Source organism: Numenius arquata, chromosome 2 (assembly GCF_964106895.1).
Source record: "Numenius arquata chromosome 2, bNumArq3.hap1.1, whole genome shotgun sequence".
NCBI classification, from domain to species: Eukaryota; Metazoa; Chordata; class Aves; order Charadriiformes; family Scolopacidae; genus Numenius; species Numenius arquata.
Window position 1 is genome coordinate 95,475,736 of NC_133577.1, and position 16,518 is coordinate 95,492,253.

Sequence of the window (16,518 nt, forward strand, 5' to 3'; positions counted from 1 at the left end):
ACTTAGAACATCCTCAACTAACAGCCTTTTCTATGAATCTAAACTGCAAACGCACTTATTACTAACGATGTGCCATACATGCACTAAACAGTCAAAAGAAGCCATTCAACAGCATTTTATCAGATGCATTTTCCAGGGCCATCTGACCTAACAGCACCTTAAAAGGGTTTGATACAGAATTTCAGTCTAGTGGGTTGATTGACAAGAAGGAAAGGTATTTGCAATAATGACAGCTTTTACCATCTACACCACTCAGCGTTTTAGTGGAAGGAGAGCAGATTAATCACACCACATTAGTCGGGCTCAAAGGCAAACCTATGAGAAGTCTGAGGCTACATCTGTAGCTTTGAAACAACAATTTGCTCCTTTATTAAAAAGATGGTTTTTTCAGCCACCTTACAAAGATAGGAGAAAACTGGCAACAGAGAAGCCGCAAAGTCAATTATATAAAAGATACACGATATAAAACACAGAAGCAAGCCTTTTTTTAAGATCAGCTATAGCTATCTTTAGAAGTTACTGTTAATTTTTCACAGAAGCATGATTTTGAGCATGCCTCTTTAAATATCTGGTTTGGCTTTGGAAAAAAGTCACTACATTTGAGCTGCTAGCTTGCACTTTGAATAGATAATTAAGTCTGTGTGTTGGTGGTTCTTTTTTTAACAAAGGTGACACTTCCCTGCTGATGTAGATGATGCAAATCACTTCATTTCAGTGCCATCTGGAGATGATGATTTAGTGGTTAAAGCATCAAATTTGAAATGAATTAGTCTCCATAGGTGTACAGATTGTACCAACGGGACTGTAACAGAAACATTTAAATACAGAAATAACTATGTAATCTCTCTAATATTATTCTCCTCTTCCTTAAGCAGCAGATGCAAATAGCACCACATCGTTCTTCGATCGTTTCAAGACTGGCTAACCCAACACCACATACTGTTGCCCAAAGCCTCAGGAGCCACAGCCAAAGTTTCAGGAAGCACTAATTATCCATACGGTGAGAATCAGTCATCCCACTAAATTGAGCATAATCATATGTTACCTTCAATTTTTAAACAATTGCAAATCAGCTTTAAGACACACACCAATATTTAACTGATGAGGATAACCAGCTCTTGAAGTGAGAATTCAGTGTCCTCGTTACTACTATTTCTCCTACTTGTCATTTTGTCACTCTATAAGAAAACTGGAAACAATCAGGACAATCATTCTGTGACTTGGGACGTGGCAAATTTTAAAGACCAGCATACCATTAAGGACGCTTTCCCACATGCCAGCCAATTAATGCAATGTTAACCTTAAGAAAAAAAAATGCAAAAATGAACTCTAGGAGACAAAATGAAGAAGCCAAGCCGTAGTAATGTGTTTGATGATTCACTGGATCATTAGCACAAATGGACTTCAGAGACATGGATAAGCCTCCCATTAAGCATACATATACATATCTTAAGGGCAAGAGCCTAGCTTTTAGGAAAGTTTGAGGTTTAACCACTGATCAGGCAAAGCCTCCAGCTTGCCCGTGGCAAGACACGTTCTGCACCACTCCCTGGACTTGCAGACATCTAAACATAACACTGCATGTCAGCAGCTTGTATAAATTTGCCACTGTTAAGTTGTAAATAGTCTTCAATGATGGCAAAATTTCAAAGTATATGGAACACTACAGCTCACAGACAAATCACCATAGTTTCAAGTTGGTGAAAATGCAACAAATTTGAACCCAAAGATGTCACCATCCATCATGAATCTAGTTTGATCCACCAGTTGCAGAGAAGCCTGCTCACATCCACAAGCCCTCACTGGCAATTACTGATAAAACAGATGACACTCAGAAAGAATTTTGGGAAAAAAAAAACAGTTTTGGCTAGCCCAGATATTTCAGCTCCAGATAATTTGTAATAATCAACCCGAGACTTTGCTTTTTTTTCCCTCCATAGCTCACTTATTCCCTCCCACACAACAGAGTCACTTTCTGAAAAACCTTACCTCCTCATTTGGTAATTCTTTGCAGTCTTACCCTCACCTGCTAACTATGCAACTATGCCTTTTTAAGGCACAGCATACTTCATAAGGAATACTAGTTCACATGTATAACTTGCTCGATTGTGACAATCGGCTGTACGGTGATCATTGATCACTGCCAGGTACTAACACAGAGAAACCAACTCCATTTACCTTAAACCTTCTCATTCATCATCTCTTCTGTCTGGGACAATGAGGTAAAAGTCAGGCAGCTAGAAAGGGAGAATGAGCACGAGCAGATGGGGCAGCAACAGGAACAGCAGCAGAAACAGGGCAACAGCCCGATCTCACTGTTAAAGGACACATTTGTCCGCACGGAGCTTTAACTACCCAAACCCAGGATTCATAGAAGGCACAGTTCACTGGTTCTCTTCTGATGTGTGCAAAGACGACTGAATGTAATCAAAAGACTATAAAAGGTAAGATATCTTCAGCTGAGTCACTATATTTCATGAGCTCCACATCCTCCCCTTTATTTCACAGAAAAGCATACAGACCTCCTGTAATTCTGATTTGCATCACAACATCCCAGTAAAATGGTGAGAGTTTGGGGAGAAAGCTTGTTTGCCACAATTCTGGACACCTGTGGTTGCAAAAGTGCTTAAAGCAACACATACCCATGAAAAAATATATTATAATAAATATATTGTACTATAATATTGCCATATGTTTCATCCCAAAGCATTTTAGAAATTACATTTAGGCAGCATCACTACACCACCTGCTGATACAGAAAATATCAGAAAGCATGTATACATCAATAGGATAAGGGGAAAAAATGTATTGCGACCACAAAGCAAACCCTGTTGTATTGACCACATCATAGTGGCATTGTCTGCTAAGCCCCAGAGTTCCATATAGAACCTTTAGAAGCCCACAAAATGTAACCAGAAAATGTAATCCAATTACCATTTGGCTTCAAATAGCTCTACGGAAGTTAGCAAATCAAGAAATTTTAGTCTGTACCCAACACATGTTCCGATGTGCATTCTAGTTCATCATGAGCTTCAAAAGAAAAGATTTCACTTTCAACTTGTAGAGTATAAGAGAAAACACATGCAATGAAATACGTCCACTTTGGAAGGAAGAAAGGATAAGGCAGTTTGAGATTCTCCCAGGAGGCAAAACTATTTTACATACATTTAGTTGAATGCATTAACCCATCTTCATCACTGGAGCACAAAATTCCTATCCTACCCACTTCTATATGTGTCCTATTATTAAACATACTCCCTGCTAAAAACAGCTCCACTTCCTTCTGCTTGATCCTAAAAGCCTAAAAACAAGCACGACCCACCTGGAGTTTTACACTCCTCCAACGCACAAGATGGAGCCACCTCTGACAGCTTGGAAAGAGGCCTCTGGCTTGTTGGGTCTTTGACACTGAAGGATGCTACAATGCATGTCCTTGAACGGGAGAGCCTGCAAAGTGGCAGAGCCCAGCGCTCCTCCCACCTCAGCCTGCAAGGAGAACATCACCTCCATCACTCCCAGCACTGCTCTACAGGCTCTGTTACCAACTCACTGCCTCAGACACTGCAGGCGAGCAGATGCTCTAATCTAGCCGCTTGCTGTAACTACTGTGTGGACCACCGAGCACTGTTTTGCCTACCCACAGTTGCACGAGCACATGAGGAAGGAGTCTATGGGTACGAGTGGACAGATCTGCGTTAGGCAGAAGGAGAAACACTATTTTGTACTAACAGATTCAGTTCTGCCACCAAGCTGGTCTCTGCTCTCAGACAAGTCATTCAGGGCTCTTTACTGGACAAAGGATGGTTCCAGAACCTATACAAAAATGAAGTTTTGCTACTGTGTTTGTGCCTAGAGACGGTTCATTTTATGGACTTTCAACAAGTAGGGGTCAGGAAAACGGTGCAGTGTGTTGACACACCACAGTCATCAACACAGCATGAATATTTTAAACTTTTCCATTGCATTAGTCATCATTTGTATCACTCTGTACATAAATGTCACAAAAGAGGTCAGGACCTCACTGTGTCCTATATTAGATATCACAGACAAAAAGCCAGAGCCAATCCTACAAAGGAAAGGCATCAGTGCAAACATAAACTACACAATGGACAGGAAATAACATCTATGATTTTCAGAAACTGAGAACCAAGATGGAAATGATTAGTTTCAGGAAGTGTGCAGCAGAGCTGAGAAACAAATCCAAACACGCTCAGTTCTAGTCCAATGCTTCCCCTTCCTCTAGACGTCAGGCACATAGCCTTCTTACTTTCTCCCTTGAAAAACTGACAACACAGTAAGTACTCTTTAACAGTACCTTCTCTTGAAGGAAGGCCTAGAACAGCCCACTTGTTCTTGGAGCATTTAAAACAAATTAGAGAGTATCTGGGGTATTCTCTTATTACAGAGTGCGCTCTGGCCACGGGGCCTTGTCTACCGCTAACATGCCTGACAGAGAATATTGCCCACACGTTGTTTAGCCATATCTATTGAGGACTGATCTAGAGAACATCATTAAAATAGCACTGTGTAGCGTATATCTTTCAATAGGAAATTAATCTGCAAGGCTATTACTACTATAAGAGCTCCTGTAAGAAGCTCACAACTGTATACACACTACATGATCCTTCAGCTTATCACAATCAGGATTTGGCCAAGAGAGAACTCCAGACTCAAGATTCTTTGTTATGATTTTTAGTATCTGTCACTGTGCTCCTTCCCTCCCATACTCTCTATCCACTCCTGTGTTCTGTACTACACATGTGCATACACTAGGACAGGATTGATGGCTGTTGACAAAAGTAGAGAAAGAGAGAAGGTCCCTTCAATAGAGCCAGCTCTCCTTCACCTCAACCTCAGCTACCCACAAATGTGTGTTGTAATTTATCTTTTGGGAGTGATGGACAGTTACACCTAGCAAGTGTATTTACAAGTTGAATAATATTCATAATCATATTACTTCTTGAAATTTTTGGCAGATAAGATGCAGCCTAAGAAGTATGCCAAACTTTTCCATCACCAGTGAAAACATGAAGGCATCTGTAAACCAGTTGTGAAAACAGTTTCTAGCAGCTTACAAACACAATGGGATGGAGCTGTAATGACCAGTTTCCCATCTAGGGAGGCACCACATTCACTGGTGGTGAATCAGTGCAGGTAAGGCTGACGGCAGTCCCTCAATTTGTAGGTCGTTCTCAAGAGTGTCACAAGATGCTTATGCAATAAAGTCATGCAGGTGAGAATATGAAAGCCCTCAAAAGCATCACAGGTTGCTAAAACAGAAGAACAGATGTGCCTGTAATGCCCTTGAACCTGCCTATAACCTCTCTTCATTTGTGAGGACATAGCTGTTTCCATGAATGAGAGAGGTGCAGAAAGACTTGACATCTGCACCGTACCAGAGCTAAGGCAGCAACAGCAGAACCCCATGTACTTGTCTGCCAGACCTATGCATAATCCAGTACAGTCCAAAGACCTTATTTTCCCAAGTTCTTTAGAAAACCACTCAGCAGTATAATCTACAAGCTTTTCTTAAACCTGTCCCTACAACGCAATCACACTGACAGCTAGGAATATGTTAATATTCAAATGCTTTACATCACAAATTAAATCTCCTCACTGACTCTCTCCATCACACCATTAAAAAGCTGGTATTCTGCAGCACCTGGCGTTCCTAGGCAAAAACTGGTTTTGAGGATGGAAGAATTTAGCTTGCTGATAACGCAGCAACCCTGAGCACACAAGTGACAGCAACTGGTGCCAATGGGCTGAGTACAAACAGCGACCTATTTTACTCCAGGCCCACCACTGGGAAGTGACTCTTCCCAGATCTTAAGAGGAGAGAATTGAAAGAATTCCTGAAAAGTAGAAACCAAGTCATGTTTTTTAAACATCACACACCACAGATCAAAGGCTCCTCAAACATTTCAGAAGGAAAACAAAAAAATCTACTCTGACATTACAGAACAGATGCGATGTGGAAACCTTGATCTTAACATAGGGTTTGATGGCTGCACTGAAAGGACAAGACAGATATCATGTGGCACCATCCAGTTAAGAAACAAAAAGGAGTATAAATATAATATTGCCTGATCACAAGACAGGAGTAAGTTACTTCCTCTTATTATGCCAGTAATAGAGGACAACAAACTTGCACAACAGAGTAAGCCTGATATTCTATTAAAACTATTTGTATTCACTGCAGGGTCCATAAATCCTCATTCTGGGCTGCAGCATTATTGCAGCAAGTGCTGCACAAGCACAGCAAAAAACCAGACCGCCTGCTTTAAAAGAAAGAAATAAGAGAAAACAAAACACGTCAGCATGTGGAGGAGCACAGGGAGACAGCAAGATGATACTGGAAAGTATGGTGAACAGTGGTGCTAATGTAAGAGCTGCTGTTGTGTTTCTGTAGACTTCATGGCAAAGATGAGTACCAAGGGACACACATGAAGGAGGACACTGAGGTAGCATCAGGTCAATAAGAGGGCTGAGGGATTAGGTTTTAATCAACTCAAGTTCAACATGGCTAAACATCTACAAGGAAATACCAACATGGGGGGAAATCGAGAAGGTGCTTGTTTTAAAATGTGAAGTGTGGGATGGAGGTAGGAGGCATGAGCTAACCTTGAATACTGAGCAAGAAATGACAAGGATGTGACAACAGAGTAGGTTGTGAAGAGCTTTGGATATTAAAGCAATGAGAGCAACACATTGACTAGATCTGCAATGACCATAAGGGAAGTTTAGGCACCTAGCACTCATGTGAACACCTATGTACATATGTTCCAAGAGGACAATAGTACACCCAGGGGGAAAAAAAAAAAAAGTTTGCAGAAGCTTTCTATGTCCCAAATGCTTCCAACAAGCTCTTAATCAGAGAAAAATGATAGATAAGTAAGTGGATGAACCTTCTCATGTTGTGAAATTGGGGTGGGAGGGTGGAATTAAACAACATCCAGGTTTCTTTTTTGTTTTTCTTTTTCTAATTTGGTTCAACTGTATAAACAAACTCTAAAGTTATAACTGCCATTTGAGCACAGTGATCTGCATTGTCCTGATGAAAAAAAATAAAAGGGGTGGCAGGGAGTCAATTTAGTTTATTTTATTAATCTCCTTGATGTGCCAACCGTAACAGTAAAGCAGATCATACCAGTTACATTAAGCAGATAGTTGCATCTCACGAGCAAAGTAAAAGACATGTCATGCAAGGACTGCTACAGTAACAATAAATTTTAACTTCTGTAGTAACCAGTAGCATAAAGTCAAAAGTTAACAACTGGAATAAAAGTCATAGCAATGCTTACATGCTCAATAAAATATATAGTGAGGACATTTTAAATTAAATACAAAGTAATGAAGTGAAGCAAGGTCTCAGGGAACATATGCCCCTTTTTTTTTTTTGGTCAGAGAAATTAACTGTCACTACTGAAGCACAGAATTAAAAATATTATTTTGATAAGGAACATACGAAGAGGCCTACATAAAATACTGCTGCAAAGCATGATGATAAAAATCAGGAAGTGTTCCCTAACCTTGCTAAACAATACAAAGTAAATGTGTATCTTGGCCAGTATTCACACCTCAGAATCCCTCTTAAGTGCTACATGGTCATTTTAAAAAACAAATCACCAATTTAGCAGAAAAACTAATGCAATACATGAAAAAAAGAATTCTGACAGGTATGATTTGTAGGCATGCTTAAGATACTTGCAGAAGAATGGAGATCATAGCAGATTGCAGGCTCCCAGCTCTAAAACTGAGCTGCTCTTCCTTTATTAGAATCTGATTATTTGCTTAGCATCTAGCATAGAAATTGAATTTTACAGTGTAGATCGCCGGCTTCATTGGTCTGAACTGCTATTTCAGAAACTGCAAGATATTAATCCCGCCAACATAATTAACAAAAGCAAAAATCACCCTATGTCCCCAAGACAAGATTTATCCAGACAGAACACTATCAAAGATCTTAGATTAAAAAATAATTGGTAAAGTTAGAAAAATTACTAACCCCAAAGCACTATGGGAATGGGACCATGTTTATACATAAAAGTTTTTATATGTTGTTTACTCCTGCTTTGCAGTAACGCTAAGGACATCCATCAAAGACTAGGCTCAGGCTGTCAAAGGCTTTCATTAGAGACATAGCAAAGAGACAGGTTGTTCCTGCACTGGCCAAGGATAACAGAGTCCTGCTTCCAGCACGGATCCTCCCTCTCCCAGTACACATGGCCTCCGCGGACAGAGCTCTGTTACACAGGAATGGAAATGAAATCCCTTTGGGAGTTGGGGAGGGCAATGGGATTCACTCCAAGAGAAGCTCACATAAGCCTCATAGAGCTCTTGGAACCACAAATCTTCATCAGTCAATACGGAAGTCCTCTGATACCACTCAAGCCCTTTGATCACATAAACATTGGTTCCCATCTGCAGATGCCACAAGTTCTGTAAAGAAATGAAAACTTTCCCATGAAGTTTTGCACGTATGTGAAGCTATTGCAGCCCCAAGTCCTCCAGACCACTATAATAATTCCCTTCATCTCCCACGTGGGCCATAGCTTTGCAGAGCACATTTTGCAAGTGTTGGAAAAGGAAGCAGCTAACAAAGTAAATGAACCTTAAACTGCCACCTCCCCTTCCTGAAAATAAGTACGTACGTTAGTCATTTAAGCAAGTTTGATACAAAGACAGGTTTTTTTCTGAAGCTTGCGAGTAAGACGAAGAGGAGAAAACAGTTATCAGTCACAACAACATTACTACTCCAAGCTTTCTTACTCAACAGTTAAATGACTAAATTTCAGTTCATAACCCACTCCTACAGGACAAGTTTATTGAACCGAACGTGTTTAGGATTAATCAAAGGCTCATTTAGTACTGAAGCCTTGAGCCATTAAAATTGATTTTGAACATGTACAATACCACACAAGCATGAGTTTTGGTAACAGCAAAGCTCTGGTTGTTTATTTACTGTTGCGTAGCTTGGGAGCACTCATTTCACTCCCCTGAACACGTGCTGCTTCTACCAGCCTTCAAGTAGTCTTGTCTCATTAAAAGTTTGGTTTTTAGAGAGCCTTGTAACATGTGTTTGTCCAGTGACTGGCTCATTAGGTTCCTGTCACCACTAGGCCTCTCTAGGCATTACTATAAATATTAGTAATATTTAATTCCTCAGATTATTATTCTTTTTTAAAAAATGATCAGCTACGTGCATTGATTATCTCCCCATTCTGACCTCCTTTAGTCTCACAGGATCCAAGGCCCAATAGCTATTGCTGCCAATGACCATTGGATGAGATACAAAATTAACAGTAACATATTGGGGAAAAAAAAAATCAAAACCAAACCCACATGAAACTGTTAGCTATCAATGATGCCTAATCCAACCCAAGAACCAAAAACTGTTCATGCTCTATATTTTGGTCATATGTATTGTGTGGATGGCATGGAAAACATATTGATCAGTACTGGGTTGCTGTGATTTTAGGGAGGTAACTGCAATTTATAGGGAACTAAATTTAGAAGCTGTTTCACTGCTGACAAAACATAGCAAGAGGTTTCCAATTTTTACTAAGGAAGAAATATAAATGATAAATTTGTTTCACCTTCTTCCTAGAAAGTGTTCTAGTAAGATGATATAATGTGGAGACAGAACACAGACAACTTCCGTGGCAAATTTCAAGGGTATGAGAGAGGTGCTCTTTTATTGCTCAGTAAGTCAAATGCAGGTTATTAACAATTTTAATGTTAATCTGATTTTAAAATCTGATGTTCTCATTTAACTCTTCCTCCAGAGCTGCTCCAGCACAGAATTATAAGCAGGACTATTGATCCAAACAGATTAAGTTCACAGCCCACTTTTCTAGCATCTTGTTTTTAAATGTCAAGCTTATCTCACAAAGCTGCAGAAACATAGCTGCTAGCACTGCCTGATGCCCCATAAATCAGTCTATTCCTAGCACTAATTATCCCAAGCAGCTGTTATCCTCCATTTGATCTTCAGTATCCAGGAAATCTTTTCTTCAAAGACTAAATCAACCAAAGAATGTTTAGCATGTACCATATTCGGAGATAAAACACATCTGTGTTACTTAAAGGCCGGGTACCCTGTTAGGCATTTTCAGTGAAACCCTATTAACCCTCCTACAAGTTCACAATGTTTAAAAAACAAAAAAACAAAAAAAACCAACCCCAAAACATTTCATTAGGAAAAAGAACAGCACAGTTACTCGTACTTAAGTTTAATGCCCAGAAGAATAATAGAGAAGGTAGTGCTAAGCTAGACAAGTGTGAATGGCTATGCATACAACCTAATTGCACAACTTTTTCTCTCAGGCTGTTTCCACATCCAAAAAGCTTGTCAGAGAAAGATTAAAGATTGCAATGACGTGATATTATGCAGCTCACACAGCCACCCCCGCTCTGAGCTTATACACACAAATAAACCCTTACATCTTGATTGTCCAACATTTGCTGTAGCTTCTCACTACCTGCAGGAATCGTAGCAGGATCTGCCATCGGTTCAGAAGTGTGTCTAAAGGATTTGTGAAATATGAATGCACTCAGGTGCACTTCTTGCACATCACTCCTTCACACGTAGCCTTTGGCTTCCTCGCATGTTCCCAGTTAACGCAATGAACTCCTGGGTTATACCCAGGACGCTGACAACCCCTCACAGCAAAGCGTGTGACTACTTTCACACACGGACCTGTGGGCTGAGCCCTTTGCTCTGCTGGGCCATGCATCCCACCACTCCCTCCCCAGCCAACACTTGCCCTGCCCCAAGCAGACACGCTGGGCTGGAGCAGGATGAGCTCAGGTTCACGCTCGTCCTGAACCTACGTGGAAATCAGCACCTCGCCTCAGTTAACCACAATAATCCCAGGGTGACAAAATAAAAGCCTTGCTTTTCCAGTTTTTCAGGAAACTATTAGAGTAATCAAACTTTACCACTGATGAGGTATCCATCTGAATAGCTGTCAGAGGAAACAGTGGTGTCTGACAGTTAGTTCAGACGTTCTGACTGACTGACAGGGACTGTAGATGGAGAACAGGCTGTTCTGACTGTTGTTGTCAGCAAGCAGCAGCATCCTTCCTTTGGGTGACTGCATGCCTCCTCAGTTTGTGCTGATCAAGTCCCACCTTTCAAAATTACTGCAGCACTAGAGAAATAAGATATCACTAGTTTGAGAACCACTTTGCTCAGGTAAATTAGTATATAAGTACTCCAAGTATTACTTGATAAGTAATCAAAAAACAAACAAACATAATAATCTATCACATTAATCCCTATTTCTAATACTCGGGAAGTATTTTATGTAACAAGTACTATCCAATACATCAACTTCTCACAGCACAGCTGTTGTGAGAAGTGTAATTCTGTGCACTCAGAGTTCCACATGCATCACAAAACTAATCCCACGAGGTCAGCCACCGCTTTGCAATAGCACCAGGATTACAGTTACACAGAAGAATATGGAAAAGAAGCCAAGCAGTCAACCTCTGGAGTTGTATGCATTCCCAAAATAAACACAGTCTCAAGTGTAGCACTAACTCCACCATTTCGCTGTTGTCTCAGCTGCTAGCACACTGACAAAGAATATTTACAACACCCCATACCAAATATTGCAGGACAAGAATTTGGTAGCAATTCTGCAGTCTATACATTCCTATACTGAACAATCTGCATTTTCTGTTGCAAACTAGGTTTAGATTCAACAGCCAGAGTATTGCTTACAGAAGGATTTATTGAATTTACTGTTCAGATCCATGATAAGCAATGAAGTATTTATTCTGCAGGAATAATTTTTTGTGTTGTAACCACATTTGGCTGCTACTATCCTATCAAGTTTCTACATAATAAAAAAAATAAATACTGTAGAACTATTTATTTGGGAGGAAGGGAGGGGAAGAAAGAAAACTGGTTGTAGTTAGATTAGCAGTGGCTGATGCTCTCACCACCTCAGGTGACCATTACAAGGTTCCCCTTTCACCTCAGCAGCTGAAGCCAACTACGGAACATGCCTACACAACACACTTTTAGACATGTCAATTTAGCCCCACTTCACTCTCACCCCAAGATATCTTGGATGAAAACATCTTTCTAAATGCTTTCTAAATGCTAAAAGAGCTCAGTAACAAAGTTGGTTGGAACCACTTCAAGGGAGAGCTGTGCCATAAAATACCAGCTTGTGGAGGGCAAAGTCCTTCACGGCAGAATGTTATCTTGGATGAAAACATCTTTCCAAATTCTAAAATCTTTTTAGGATTTAACATCTTACTTGAAAATGGCTTGTTACATAACATGAAATGAAAAAGGGTGAGGTGTCAAAAATCTGAACAAAGCATTTTAGTTCAAAATGTAAGCTTTCTGAATTTTGCTTCATAAGCAATTGACTTTTCTGAGTGGGTGTTTTTTCGTGCTGGAACAAGATATTTTAGTTGCTGGATTCTTAAAGCAGAATTTCCCTCAAAGTGAGGACTCCAGGTTCTGTATTTCTCTAAGCACTAGTTCTTGCCATCTTTTGGATTTGATATTCTGCAGTGGCACAGACCACAAGAACTTTTCATTTGAGATATGACCAAATCAGATGGCAAATCCAGCCTCTTCCTTTCTAGGAAAAAAGAGAAAAATATTATCTCCTTTTTAACACTAGAAAATGAAATAAGCTTTACTTCATCCTAGGAGTCAATAAACTGAAATTAGCCCCAACGTGGCCCTTGAGAGATACCAAATCTGCACAATCACACAATTTGCCAAGTTTGTAAGGAAACTGATTGGATAGTTTGCCAATTCAGAATCTATAATACAGCTTTGTTTTTACAGTGGAAAATATCAGCAAGAAAAGGTGGCAGTCAGCTGAGGTATTTCAAATTAACCAGCCAAGGGCTTCTGTGGACTCACACACCAGTCAGCTCTCTGGGCCTACCGCAGACCACCCTGAAGAGCTGGCTGGACACAACAAAGTAGGGTGGTCTCTCCCCATAGGGCTTACCAATGCTACTGCTCATCAAGTGATCAAAGATGTCAAAACTCATTACCTACAAGATCCATGCTCTGTGTGCACATTCCACCAGCAGCAAAAATACACTTTAAGGCTGGGAACTTAGTTGATAGTTCTCTAGAAGAACATCCTGTGAGAGGCAATGGAACAGCACGCTGCTGTACCAGAATTTTACTGACTTGCTGCTCTGTTAAACTACTTCCCCTCACACTGCTTCCTAGAGTGTCAGCATCCTGGCTGTGCTGCTCAAAGACCAGTTCCAAGATCATATTCTCATCAAAAGAAAGTAAGCATGGAACTCATGGAACTAAAATCTCCCTACGAGTCTTCAGTTAGTGATTAGTTGTCAGCCTTTTACAGAGAGATGTCACTTTTCATGCAGATAACTTCCAAAACTGCATAAAATACTATGATAGTAAACCCCCAGTGGCATTTAGAAACAAAAATCGTTGCCCTTGCAAAGCATCAACATCTTGTTCAGTGTTCCACGCTGCTGGTATTATGTTTGATAACACTCACTTTTCTCTTCTTTCTCCCAGACTCACTAACACATACCCAGAATACACAATCTAATTTACATTGACAAACACTAAACATGACACACATCTACTCATTGAAACAGTTCCGCATGACCTGGTGCACAGCAATGAATGATGCTGTTTGCAGCCCTTCTGCTCCAAGCCCAGTGTTAAAAGGAAAGTAATCCTTCTCAGTTCAGGCTCCTATTGCAATGGAATAAGCTTTCAGGTTTCCCAGAATTCTGGCTGGCTGAAGCTGAATGAAATATGATAATCAAATGGCATTTAATTTTATATTCACCACTATAGATGGCTCTTTTGAAGGGTTCTCCAGGAATATTTTTAAGCATCACACAGCTTATTAATAATGGTGGATAACAATGAACAAGCCAGTTAAGATCACACTTAACATCTACAGTCATTTTCCCTCATGCACAGCACATACCCAAGGGACTGGCAGGTGAACTTCACCATCCAGATCAAAAGGACTGCTGCCCAGTGGCCCAATGCAGCTTATGGACCAGGTGCACAGCCACCATCCCCACTGAGCCGAGCTCCAGCATCCCTCAATACAGGTTCTCTCCTTTTCTAACTAACTGTGCCGTTACTTCACTCCTTGCAAACCAGCCCAGGACATAGAAAAGATCACAAAATCCTTGCTAACCATTCCTCAGACCACCTCCACATCTTGAGTCATCAGTAACAGAGAAAGCCTTCACTCTATGCAGCATAACTAACAGTTTGATGAAAATAGCAATAATTAAAAATCAATAGCAATATTCTATTTATTTACACATGTATTGTTACAAGTAGGCAACCAATTGTAAAGATAATTCAGCCTACCTTTGGCAACAGTTTAAACAAACAACTTAAGATGACCGTGACATTTTCAAGTCCACGATTCTGTTTCATTCCATGGCCCTTTCCCCATGGAAAGGCTTCAAAGGACAAAAGATCAGGTAGAACTACATTAAGAACAATTAATCAGGAAAACAAGAAGTAGCCACAAGCAACATTTCTTAAATACGCATTTCAAAAAGCCACAGCATCAATTTAAAGGATCAAATTCATTTGCATCCACGAAGGGTAGAGACTAGTAATGTAAACAAGGACACAAACACAGATGAGGCAATAGGAAAGCTACTGAACTGAAACGTGCAGCCAATTGAGTCATTTGAGGATGACTCACATCAAATCAGACTGCATAAGAAGTAAACCTCCTATTTTAACCATATCAAAGGAGGAATGTACTTTTGATAGATCAATTAAATATCTATTGCTATAAAAGGTTACTGAAGCAGATTCATCTGGCTTCAAACATCAGAGCTACTGAGTTAAATTTAAAATGTATTAGACCAATGCCTTGAAAATGAGACATGGCTTTCTAAATGAATAACCTGTTTCACATCCACTTGGAAATCTAAATTAGAGTTGAACACAGCGAGTACACGATAGTCTCTCAAATGAACACTGGAAATTGCACAGACATTATTATTTTTAATACAGAACATCCTCCTCTAATATGTATTTCAGATGTTAAAGTGCAGAACACAAAAAGCAAATACAAGCTTAAAATTTGGCCCCTAATTTATAACAATAGAGGTTCTGGGCGGGGTGAGGGGCATAGGGCAAAATTGCCACAGTAGCAGTATTCACTGTGTAACTCAATTCTTCATAAAGAAAGGAAAAAAAAAAAAAAAAACAAAATGAAAAACCAAATAACCAGAGCAACCAAGGTGTTCCAGGTTAAAACCTGGAACCTCCAGGTTGCCCAGGGAGGTGGTTGAGGCCCCTTCCCTTGAGATATTCAAGGTGAAGCTCGACAAGGCCCTGGGCAACCTGGTCTAGTTGGGGGTGTCCCTGCTGACTGCGGGGAGGTTGGACCAGATGACCTTTGGAGGTCCCTTCCGGCCTGGACCAATCTATGAAAACATCAAACTACTGGGAAATGAGTGGGAAAAGACAGATAAGCCACATGCATAATTTGACCTGCATGAATTATTACACATGTACACAAGTGTTTGCCCCATGTTACGAGACATCTGATCCAGAGTGACAGTCATAGAATCATGTCATGCCAAGTTGGAAGGGACCTCAAGGATCATCCGGTCCAACCTTTCTTAGCAAAAGCACAGTCTAGACATGATGGCTCAGCATCCTGTCCAGCCGAATCTTAGACGTGTCCAATGTTGGAGAATCCACCACTTCCTTGGGGAAGAGTATTCCAATGGCTGATTATCCTCATTGTGAAAACTTTTCCTCTCCTCCAAGAACCTTATGCAGTTCAATTAAATCTGTATTAGCTGTATTAACAGTCCATGGTATATTGTATTAAAGCTGTTCTTACACCTTTAATAAAAATTTCAACCTATGAACTAAAATCTGTGAATGTCTGCCTTGGTTTTACAACGCATGTTGAGGGAAGAGGAGGGATGGAGAAAACGTGAATAGATAATTAGGGCATGCAGGAAAAAGACAAGGAAGAACATATGAAAGAGACCAAGGAACAATGTGAGGAAAACTCAGACAGGGAAAAAGTCTGACTGAGAACCAGTGGCAGACACTGCAGGTAGACAAGACATAGAGAGGGGGAAAAATGGAACATATCTGAGAGGTCCAATATTTAAAGACTCTGATCAAGTGAGAAAAGCTAATAAAAAGGGGAAGAGGAAAAAAAAAGTAGAAGGTGGGACAGGACACACAGATGCAGCTGGGCTGAAGCTAAAGAGAAACTTTAGAGGGAGGGAGAAAGGAGGGAGAAAACAGGAGTTTAATCTAGATGTGCGAGTACTTTTGCATATCTCAGTTGCGCTTACGCAGAGACACCTGATGATAGTGATCTTGCCCAGTCCTCTCCTGACCAACTCATACAACTACAGCACTGGGCAAGGCTTTCCCAGTTTCCTCTGAGTGAGTTCCACACCCTGTGAGGAGAGTTGATGCTGCAGAGCCAGCAACACATTCTCAGAAATTGAGGAGACTTCATAGCCCGGTCTTCTACC

General features: G+C 40.4%; 1 protein-coding gene across 1 annotated transcript in view; it reads right to left on the reverse strand.

Moving 5' to 3' along the window:
- TBC1D30 (TBC1 domain family member 30) overlaps window positions 1-16,518 on the reverse strand; it is a 51,972-nt gene that overhangs the window by 29,740 nt on the left and 5,714 nt on the right. The window lies entirely within an intron of this gene.